The sequence below is a fragment of the Gossypium hirsutum genome, chromosome A13 (assembly GCF_007990345.1).
Source record: "Gossypium hirsutum isolate 1008001.06 chromosome A13, Gossypium_hirsutum_v2.1, whole genome shotgun sequence".
NCBI lineage: Eukaryota > Viridiplantae > Streptophyta > Magnoliopsida > Malvales > Malvaceae > Gossypium > Gossypium hirsutum.
In genome coordinates this window covers 91791317-91802326 of record NC_053436.1, presented here as the reverse complement: position 1 = coordinate 91802326, position 11010 = coordinate 91791317, and the positions used below count along the sequence as shown (strand labels likewise).

Here is an 11010-nt window from a genome sequence, read left to right as displayed (position 1 = left end):
AGTGATATTTGCACTTAAGATTTGGAGACATTACTTGTACGGGGAGAGGTGTATTATATATACAGACCACAAGGGTCTTAAGTATTTGTTGACTCAGAAGGAGCTGAACCTTAGGCAAAGGAGATGGATTGAGTTGCTTAAGGATTATGACTATTCGATTAAGTATCACCAGGCAAGGCTAATGTGGTAGCCGATGCTTTAAGTCATAGAACCGTATCTGATCTGAGAGCAATGTTTGCTCGTTTGAGTCTGTATGATGATGGCAGTTTGTTGGCTGAATTGCAAGTAAGGCCAACCTGGGTGGACCAGATTAAGGAAAAGCAGTTGGAAGATGAGTCTTTGGTTGCTCGTTTTCAACAAGTTAAGGAAGGGGAAACTTCTGAGTTTGGTTTAAATGGTGATGGAGTTCTGTGTTTCCGAGGAAGAATTTGTGTTTCGAGGGACTCTAATTTAAGGCAGACAATATTGAAGGAAGCTAATGGGGGACTATGTGCAATGCATCCTGGAGGGAATAAGTTGTATCACGACTTGCGAGAATTGTACTGGTGGCCTGGACTTAAGCGAGAAGTAACGGAGTTTGTAGGAAAATGTCTGACATGTCAACAAGTGAAAGCTGAGCATCAATTACTTTCTGGACTATTACAGCCGGTGAAGATACCACTTTAAAAGTGGGAGAGGGTAACCATGGACTTTGTGAGTGGGTTGCCTTTGACACCATCAAAAAAAGACTCGGTGTGGGTGATTGTGGATTGGTTGACCAAATCGACCCATTTTATACCTGTTCGTACTGACTTTTCACTTCAAAAGTTAGCCAAGTTGTATGTGGCGGAGATTGTGCGACTTCATGGAGTCCCAGTTTCAATTATTTCTGATCGGGATCCCAGATTTACATCTCGGTTTTGGAAAAAGTTGCATGAGGCATTGGGGACGCGATTGAATTTTAGTACGGCTTTCTATCCCCAGCCTGATGGTCAATCGAAAAGGGTTATTCAGACTCTGGAAGACATGTTGAGGGGATGCGTGATTGATTTTCGAGGTAGTTGGGAGGATTACTTGCCGTTGGCAGAATTTGCGTACAATAACAATTACCAGGTGAGTATTCAAATGGCACCGTATGAAGCACTGTATGGACGAAGGTGTCGTACACCTAGTTGTTGGACTGAACTAGGAGAGCGACAAATTCTTGGACCAGGGTTGGTAGCTGATACTGAGGATAAGGTCAGAATAATTAGGGACCGGTTAAAAGAAGCATCTGATAGGCAAAAGTCGTATGCAGATTTGAAGCGTAAGGAGATTGAGTACTCAGTAGGTGATATGGTCTTCTTAAAGGTTTCTCCTTGGAAGAAGATATTAAGGTTCGATAAGAAGGGCAAGTTGAGTCCGCGGTTCATTGGGCCTTATCAGGTTTTGAAGCGAGTCGGCCCAGTGGCTTATCAGTTGGAATTGCCTCCAGAGTTAGATAGGATTCACGTTGTTTTTCACGTCTCCATGTTAAGGCGTTATCGTGCTGACCCTGCTCATGTCCTGCCAGTTGCAGAAATTGAAGTTCAGACTGATTTGACCTTTGAGGAGGAGCCTGTGCAAATATTGGCTCGAGATGTTAAGGTTCTCAGAAGGAAATCTGTCCCGTTAGTGAAAGTACTTTGGCGTAATCATGGAAGGGAATAAGCTACTTGGGAATCAGAAGAGACTATGCGTCAACAATACCCTCAACTAGTTGGATCAGGTAAATTTCGAGGACGAAATTTCTTTAAGGAGGGTAGAGTCGTAACGCCTCAATTTTCGGGAATTTTGTGAATGTTGGCATAAGTTTAATTATGTTAGTGGGCCTCTAGAAAGCCCAAACTTAAGATAGAACCCGACAATTTTAGTTAATTTTTGGTCTATAAGAAAAAAGAGGTGAAATTATGAAATAGAACCTATGTGAAAATGTTTGAAAATGGTATAGGCTAAATTGAAGTGGCCAAATAAATAGGAGTGCAAAATAGGAGGATTTGCATGACAAACCTCCCATTTTACATGAAGTGGCCAGCCATCATGTTGTTGTAGACAAAATGTGCACTTGATATCCATAATTTATGGTACAAATTGATACAAATTGATAATAGGTTAGGTAAATGTTCCATGATAATAGGTTAGGTAAATGTTCCATGATAATGGGTTAGGTAAATGTTTCATGATAATGGGTTAGGTAAATGTTTCATGATAAGAATTTCATGTCTTTTGTATTAAAGAATTAAATGGATGAAATATGAAATTTTATTAAAAGAAAAAGGGGTGAAAAGAACAAAGTTTTGTCTATCTTTGTTCATCATAGCCTAAAGTTAGAGAAGAGAAAGGAGAGGAGAAAGCTCTTGAGTATTCGGTCATTAGGCGGAGGAAAATTGAAGGTAAGTTCTTGGTACCTTGCTTCTATTTTGAGGTTCATGAGCTCTTCTTGATTCTACCTTAACTCTTGAAGTATATTTTGATTTTTAGTTGTGTTGTGAGCATTTGGTCATGAATTAAAATGAAGGAAATGGTTGTTGTTTCATGTTCTTTTGATGAAAAATGGAAGATATGTGAAGTTCAGCCAAACAAATGAGCATGCATGTGCCTTAGATGCTAAAGGGAAAAATCGGCTAACATGTTGTGCTTTAAAATGATGAAATGGAGATTATGCTTAAGTAAAAATCATAGATATGTGATGATTGATTGGTGATATACATGTTTAAATAACATGCATGCAAGATAGGTGTATGAAAGAGTGATTTGGTAATAAATCTACTTGGGACAGCAGCAGTAACATGACTTTGGAACATCACCATAAATTGTGGGAGATGAGTTAGAAGCTGTATAAATTATGTAATTAAAGCTTAATGAGTCTAGTTTTAAATGGAATAAACGAGAACATATTTTAAATTCTGTACAATGAGAAATTTGATTCGTAATGAAGAGTGGTCAGATTAGTCAAACAGTGAAACATGGGAAACTTTGAGAAAAATCTGGTATTGATTGGCTAAACCAAAAATTCTGAAAATTTTATGGGTAGAAGATATATGAGTCTATTTTCAAGGAAAATTAACGGCACTTGATTTAGAGTTTCGTAGCTCCAGTTATAAATGATTTAGTGACTGTTGCTCAGGAAGACAGCTTGCAGTGAAATTATGATTATGTGGTAAACATTGACAAAAATTTGTTAATGAGTTGCTTATTGTTTTCTTATAAGCTTACTATGATCTGTAGGTGTGGTTGGCCGAATATTGTAAGGGGTTAATACGTATTTTGTATTTGAATAGTTAGATTAACGTGTTAGTAATCCAATTGTAGGCAGTTCGTGTGTGGATCTCGTCAGCATATCGTCGCAAACAGGTGTGTAACTAACACCCTCTTTCTTAGTCTAGATCGGCAAAAGCCGAAATACCGAAATGCCGAAAACCGGTATTTTGTAGATTTGTGAGTGTGCGAATGCTCGTGAGGTAAATCGATTTATGTTTTTGGTAAGCTGCAATGTTTGGACTGCAAAGTGCATGATTTCTGTGCCCTCGATATTTTTGGGCTTAATGGGCCAAAATTGGAATGATGGGCCAACGGGCTTAATTCGGTAAGAACCCTCGGTACGTGATTCTATTAGTACGTGAAAAGTAGGAATATGCATGAAAAACCCTAAAATAGTTAAATTACTGAAATACCTTTAAAAGTGGAAAATTTACAGTTTTACCCCTAAAAGATAAATTACCGAAATACCCATAGGGTTAAATTGACCTAAATGCATGTTTGACTGTTGTTATTTACTGCATGTCATGTTGTTATTATCTGATGCATGGGACTGGGATATTGACGGAGGAAGTACTGAAAGTGGCTTGTCCACGTACTGGAGGCTTTGCCTCAATTTACTGTTAACTGAGCAGTAAGGCTGCAACTGTGGGGTGTTGGGCTGGATGGGTTGAGCTATTCCCCACATGGAGTGTATGACTGGTACGGGTGGAGTGTAGTGGTTGGTGGGTTGAGTAGTCTCCCCAAATGGGCTTGCATATGTTTACTGATGTTGCATGTATTTTGAAATGGGCCTATGGGTCATACTGTTATGTGAATAAGGGGCTAAGGCCCAGTTTATTGTAATCTGAAAAGGGCTCTGGTCCAGTACCACTGTTACCTGAATGGGCTTAGGCCCAATAGGCTTGAGCTGACTTGGGCTTTGAATGGGGTTTCCTTACACACTGAGTTTCCCTAAACTCACCCCTTTTATTTTCATCCACGCAGGAAATCCCCAACCATAGTGGACTTGGAGCTGTGAGGGAATTCGGAGTGGCCACCCGTTCTGAAAGTTTGATTTTTCTTCTGGTGAACTGGACATCCTTTTATTTACGTTTGAAGTTTTGGGTTTTTAAATGTAATAAGGCCGCTTAATTATTTTTTATGGTTTTAATATGTATTACTAAGATATGTATTACTTATTTTAACTGTTGAAATTGGATAGCTTTAGGGCACGTTTTCAAAAATAACAATTGATTTCAAAATAACACGACAACAAGCAAAGCTTTCGCAATGAAAGTATTTTCCAAAATTAATCACTTTTCCTAAAAATGACTTAATCAAAATCGGTTTCCTAGAAATATCCATGACGTTAAGGTGTGGTAATGGCGGTATGCATGTCTAGGATTGGATCCGAAGGGAGCTTGGTACTTAAGCAGTCCGATGGACTCACCACCTCTTTTCCGGTTTCCTACCTGGTGCACAGTTTTTCATTCACTTTAACCTATAATGAAATTAATCTTTTGAACATCAAGTACGATTTTCTGGACTTAGAATGGAAAATTTTTTTAACGTTTTTGATGTGGCATGCCGGATCTGGCCATAACTTCTGGGCTGGGTTTGAGGTGCTACAATGATTCTCAAAATAAAAACTAAAAATTAAAACCACTACCGCTTTTGGAGAAAACAAAGTCAACAAAATAAAATGCATAAAAGAGTGGACAAAAATCGTGATAATATAGACTGATATTAAAAATAAAAAAAAAATTAGAGAATATTATCGAAAAAGCCACAACCAACCTAAAGAATAACATCTGAAAAAGCAAAGATTTGATTTTAAAAAATTAAGCTTTTTCTATGAAAAAATAAAAAAATATATATATTCTTCAATCAACATAAATTATCTTCAAATAGGGAATCAGTGTTTATTTTATCATTTATTTTTGGTTTAATTTATGGTTTGATCTTTAAAATATACATTTTTTTTATCTCAATTAAGTAATTAAAATTTAAAAAGGTTATATTTTTTTGGTACAAAAGTAAACGGACGTCTTAAAAAAAATAAGGAGAAGCCGTGTATATGTTTGTATATTTTCTTAAAAGACCAGGTTAACAAAATAATATTTGAAATGTATCGTTATTTTTTAATTTGCTGAAGCGGCAAAAAAGAGTTACCACTGTTGCCTCTCTCTGTCGTTCAGTACCCTTTTCTGTTTAGGGTTTGAAATTCAATCTAAGCCCTTATTGTCTCATTCAAATCTTCATTTTTCTTTTTCTTTTGAAATTGTAGAAAATTTTCACCGAAAGTTCTAAATCATGGAACGATTTGTCATTGTGGAAAGAAAGCACCAATATGTAGTTCTAATAGACCTTGGGGCTTGGAGTAAAGGGAAGAATTTCTTGGGATGTTCAAACTACAAAGGTATTATTTCAATTCCAATTTTTATTTTTAAACAAATTTTGAAAACATTAATAGTTTAAGATTTTATGATTTCTATTATTAACAAAGTCATGTCAATGATTGGTTGGGGTTTAGAGAAAGTAGAATTCTGTATTTTTTTTAAATTATGGGTGAAATATTTAGTTATAGGTAAAAGCCAGAAAATATATATAAATATTTAGTCTTAGTTTAGTTGAATGTATAGAATACCAAATGAAATAATTCTTTGTAGGGTGGACGTGACGTAATGATTTCTATTAGCAATGTAATGTGGAGGGAATTAGAAGTCTGAATTTGTTTTTAAATTTTGGGTGAAATGTTTAGTGTTTTTTTTGAACGAATAAATATTTAGTTTTTGATGAAATAAAATAGTAGGAAGGTGATCAAACACAAACAGAATAGAAAGACAAATTTGGAATGGGAACTTCATTAAGTTGAATATTCATAATCAAATGCAAATTTTGGTGTTGAAAAGAGACATTAAGTAGGAAATGGCTGTAGTTCTAATGAAAACATAACCTGAAGGTGGTAGGAAGTTCCACAATCAATTGACTTTCTTGAAACAAAATAACTTCTAAACACAGTTTCCCAAACACAAAAATGAACAAACAGTTCTGACATTGAAAGATAACATTTAGGATTTGCTTTCCTGTTTTCTCTATCCAACTCCAAAAATGTTTATGCATGCTTCTTTCTCTACCTCTTCATTTACCCGATGACGTATTCCTTGCAAGTGATGGTCGTCTTGTAGGTGCTGGCCGTGATGGATGAGCTTTGGAGGCTGGATTGATTGTTTGAGATGAAGCTGTATTTCTGGGAAGACAGTAAATATTCCAAGATCCAGTAATGAAACAATATAAAAACATTACATGTTATGAGGGTAAGTAAATCACATCAGTTGCTGAGCATGGGTGGCTGAACAATATCTTCCATGGCAGCCTAAAAGACGCTTAGATATTGTCATTTTATATAATGTTTAAAAGTCAACATATTAAATAAGGGTAATCTGCAAAAATAGTCACTTTTGTTTGCCTCAAATTACATTTTAGTCACTTATGTTATTATTTTGTTACGAAGTGATCACTCTACCATTAAGTTCCGTTATCTCTCTAACAGTAATTGTAGGTGGCAGTCCAACTAAATTTTAGGTGCCAATTTAAATTTCTAAATGGAATGAAAATAAATTTTTAATTAAAAAAATTAATTAATTAAAATTTTCAAACCTAAAACTTAATTAAAAAAACTGTTCATCTTCTCTTCTTAATTTTTCTTCTCTCTTATTTTTTTCAATGGTTTTTTTTCATTTGACTAGAAAAATTATTATTAAGATCAAAATAGTTGAAATCAACAATAAGAAAGAATAATCTGGAATACCCACAAAGAGATTGTGAACATACAAGTTGATTTAGATTAGAAAAAATTTGATTGAGAAACCAATTATTCAAGAACTGTGAAAGAACTAGAAAATATAATAATTAGGAACAAGAATAGTGAAAGTAATAGCCATTTTCTGAAAATTTTAAAATTAGCTTAAATGAAACATGTTTCTGATTGCATTTTATGAGATATATACTGATGTAAAATAAAATTCATTTTTACAAGCAATTTCAAAAAGTAGAAGAAAATATCAAGAATTTTAATTTAGGGTTTTCATTAAACAATAAAAAATCTAAACTTTTATTTTTCAGTACTGAATAAAAGAGATAGAGGAATACAAAGAAGACATACTTGAACCTTCCATTAAATCCATCTTTATGAAGCAGTCAATTTGATTTCAACTATTTTGATCTTAATAATAGTTTTTCTAGTCAAATGAGAAAAAAAAAACCCATTTAAAAAAAGAAGAGATGGAAGAAAAATTAAAAAGAGGATATGAATAATTTTTTTAGTTAAGTTTTGGGTTTAAAAATTTTAATTAATTAAATTTTTTAATTAAAAATCTATTTTTATCCCATTTAGAAATGCAAGTTGGCACTTAAAATCTAGTTAGATTGCCAGGTAGGATTACCGTTAGAGAGATAACGGAATTTAACAGTAGAGTGATCACTTCATAGCAGCATAATAACATAAGTGACTAAAACGTAATATTTCAACTATAAGTGACTAAAATGTAACTTGAGGCAAACAAAAATAACTATTTTTGTATATTATCCTATTAAATAATTCAAATGTTGAGTTTCTTCTTATTGGGCCATTCTTTTTTTTAGACGTCCATTTACATTTTGGACAAAAAAATAAATAACATTTTTAAAGTTTTAGTACCTAATTGAGATAAAAAAAATTAAGTACCAAAATTTGAAAAAAGATATACTTGAGAGGCCAAATTATGAATTAATTTTTTATTTTTTGTTGCTATCTTTGTCAAGATATACAAATCCCAAACATGGTATTGAAGGGTTTAGTTTTTGCCTCTGTCTTCATTATAAGTTATACAAATCTCAAACATGGTATTGAAACGTTTTGGTTCATTTTTTTGTAACGTTTTGGTTAAATTTTATTGTGACATGTTCTAAAACTCACAAAATAAACAAACATTTTGTGACTCTTTTTTGTTCATTGTTTTGAGACATTTTTAAACATCACAAAAATAGACAAACATTTCACAACATTTTGTCTAATTTTTGTGACATTTTAGATATCACAAAATAGGTCAACGTGATGCTTGTAAAGTAATATAATATTTTGTTGTGACGTTTATGACTTCTCATGATGTTTGGAAGTGTCATAAAAAGATCACTTTTGTGATACTTTTAAAGTGTCGACAAAGACTTTTGGTTACAAGTAAATGTTTTTTTCCTAATGTTTCTGTGTTGTTTTTGCAACATTCTTGAAAGTGTCACAAAAGTTCTTGTCTAATGTAGTGTATAATAGTTTAAAATTATACTTTTTTCAAAATGCTCATTTTCTTTCCTCACATTTTACAATTCTACCAAGCAATGAATGAAAAGAAAATTAGGCTCTATTTGGTTTCAAGAAACATAGGTTATTTTTATTTTCATTTTCATTTTCATTTTCGTTTTTGTTTTTATGGAAAATTAGAAACATGGAAGAAAACATGTTTGGTTGAAAATTTTTAAAAATATTTTTAAAAAATTAAAATGAATATATGTGGAAATTAGAAAACAATAAAGACTTTGTTCTCACTAAAATGCTTTGTAAAAGTGGAAAGGATGAAAACCGCGATTTTTAATTTTAAATGAATTGGTCCTAGTTCAAAATCATATAAACACAAAAATATTCTTCTTTTAATAAAATTTCAAATATTATATCTAGTGTCCTAGTTTGAATCCATATGAATATAATTTTTTTTTATCATGTTTCTATTATAGGAAAAATAGTTACTAAACATGTTTTCATTATTGAAAATGTAACACTTCACACCCAACTCAATCATCGGATCTGAATGTATGGTGGTACACTATGTAGTTGAAGCAACTCAAGCTATCTCATTACATAATCATAAACTTCAAATCACAATTATCATCCAAACCAATTTAATCAATCAATTATATACATAATTATACATTCATAATGTCTAAGTTACAAATTCATCATTGTGCGGAGTCATAAAAGGTCAAATTTAGAGTTAAGGCTCGAATCCAAACTCGACTATGAAGTTTCAATGTTGTGTCTCGATTAGGGGTGAGCAAAATCCGATTCGATTCGAAAAACTCGATCAAATTTTTAAATTTTGAATTAAATAGTTCGAGTTATTTGAGTTAATCAAGTTATTTGGATCAACTCGAATAAAAAATAAGTTTTTCGGTTTAACTCGAATGTGAATTACACAATTTGAGTTATCCGAAAATCCAAATAAGAAAAGGCAAAACTACGTCATTTTAATAAATATTTACCTTTTCTAAAGTTAAAAGTCAAAACCATTAAGTTAAAAGGTAAAACTACATTGTTTTGATAAATGTTTACTAATTAAGTTAAAAGGCAAAATCATTATATTGTTTATGTTGTTAAATAATTTTATACTTCATTTACTAGTTAAATAATTAGTTCATATAAGCGCAACATTGAGTACAAATAATAGGATTCGTTAACTCGACTCAACTTGACCTGAAATTTTTTGACTCGATTTGATCCAATTCGAAAAAAATTCAAATTGAGTTCGGTTGCTAAAATAGGATTCGTCAACTCGACTAACTCGAAATTTTTTGACTCGATCTGACTCGACTCGACTCGATCGAATACTCACTCCTAGTCTCGATCGAGACAGACCTTATTTTATTTTAGGTATTTTTGCTTCGAAGTTAATTTGTCTCAAGACGTTAGAAACCGTGTCTCCAAGCATGGTCTTTTATGTCTTGAGATTGAGTCTCAAGACCAACTTCGCATGTTTTCTTATTTTAGCTTCAATGAGAAAATCTAATTTAGTCTCGATGTTTCCTTGTCTCGAGACATATACCAGTTGTCCCGAGACTTAAGTGGGTTATCCCTAGACTAGCTTGACAAGTCTCGAGGCACTAAACATATTGGTTAAAAATATAAGCTAAATTTGTTCTTATGGTCTCAAAACATGTTCATGCTGTCTCGAGACTTATTGGTCAAATGAGCCTAAATGCACTTATTCAAGTGTTTAAAACCTATCAAATATACCTTAAATATATCTAAACTTTACCTCAACATAAGATCATCAATTTAACACATACAAACACAAATAAATTTCGCCAGTTCATAACCATCAATGTAACATTGCCTAACCAACTAATCCACATATTCAAACACATATAATCTAGCATAAGTATCTACTAATTTAGATATGAAATTCACTTTTATAAAGCTAGTATGCCAAGTAGTAAATATACCAAAATGTTAACATAACATCATGCCCAAAACAACCTAGGTACATACCATTTTAACATCAATACATATATACATACAAAAGAGATAGCAAAATGATTCTTGAGTTGAGTTGTTGAGAATGGATGCTTGAACACTTTCAATCTACAAAAATCTTTGCCAGAGACTTGTACATGGAAATAAACATAATTGTAGCTAAATATTTAATACTCAATCGTGCTAATATAATTCAAATTCAAATATATCAAAACAAAATTAAAGCATATATATAAATATAACATTAACTAATTTATTTTACTTTATTATCAAATCAAGCATCATATTATTCCCAAACTTTGTCATTCAATACTTATCTCAATAAATCATAAATTTCATGTCATCACATACTCAATGTCTTTTTATTACTTATTCATTCCGGCCCCTATTACTCGACGACATACATTAGGACTGATACTCAGATTTGTACAACAAATGAGTCCACAACTCTCTAGAAATTTGGGATTGTTTTATTCAGCCACCCCAAGTTG

General features: G+C 32.6%; 1 long non-coding RNA gene across 1 annotated transcript; it reads left to right on the top strand.

The window, feature by feature from the left end:
- Positions 1-5364: 5364 nt before the first annotated feature.
- LOC121212467 (uncharacterized) lies at positions 5365-6673 on the top strand. The gene is made up of 2 exons (XR_005907691.1): positions 5365-5656; positions 6426-6673. It is a non-coding gene; the product is annotated as an uncharacterized lncRNA (long non-coding RNA).
- Positions 6674-11010: the final 4337 nt, after the last annotated feature.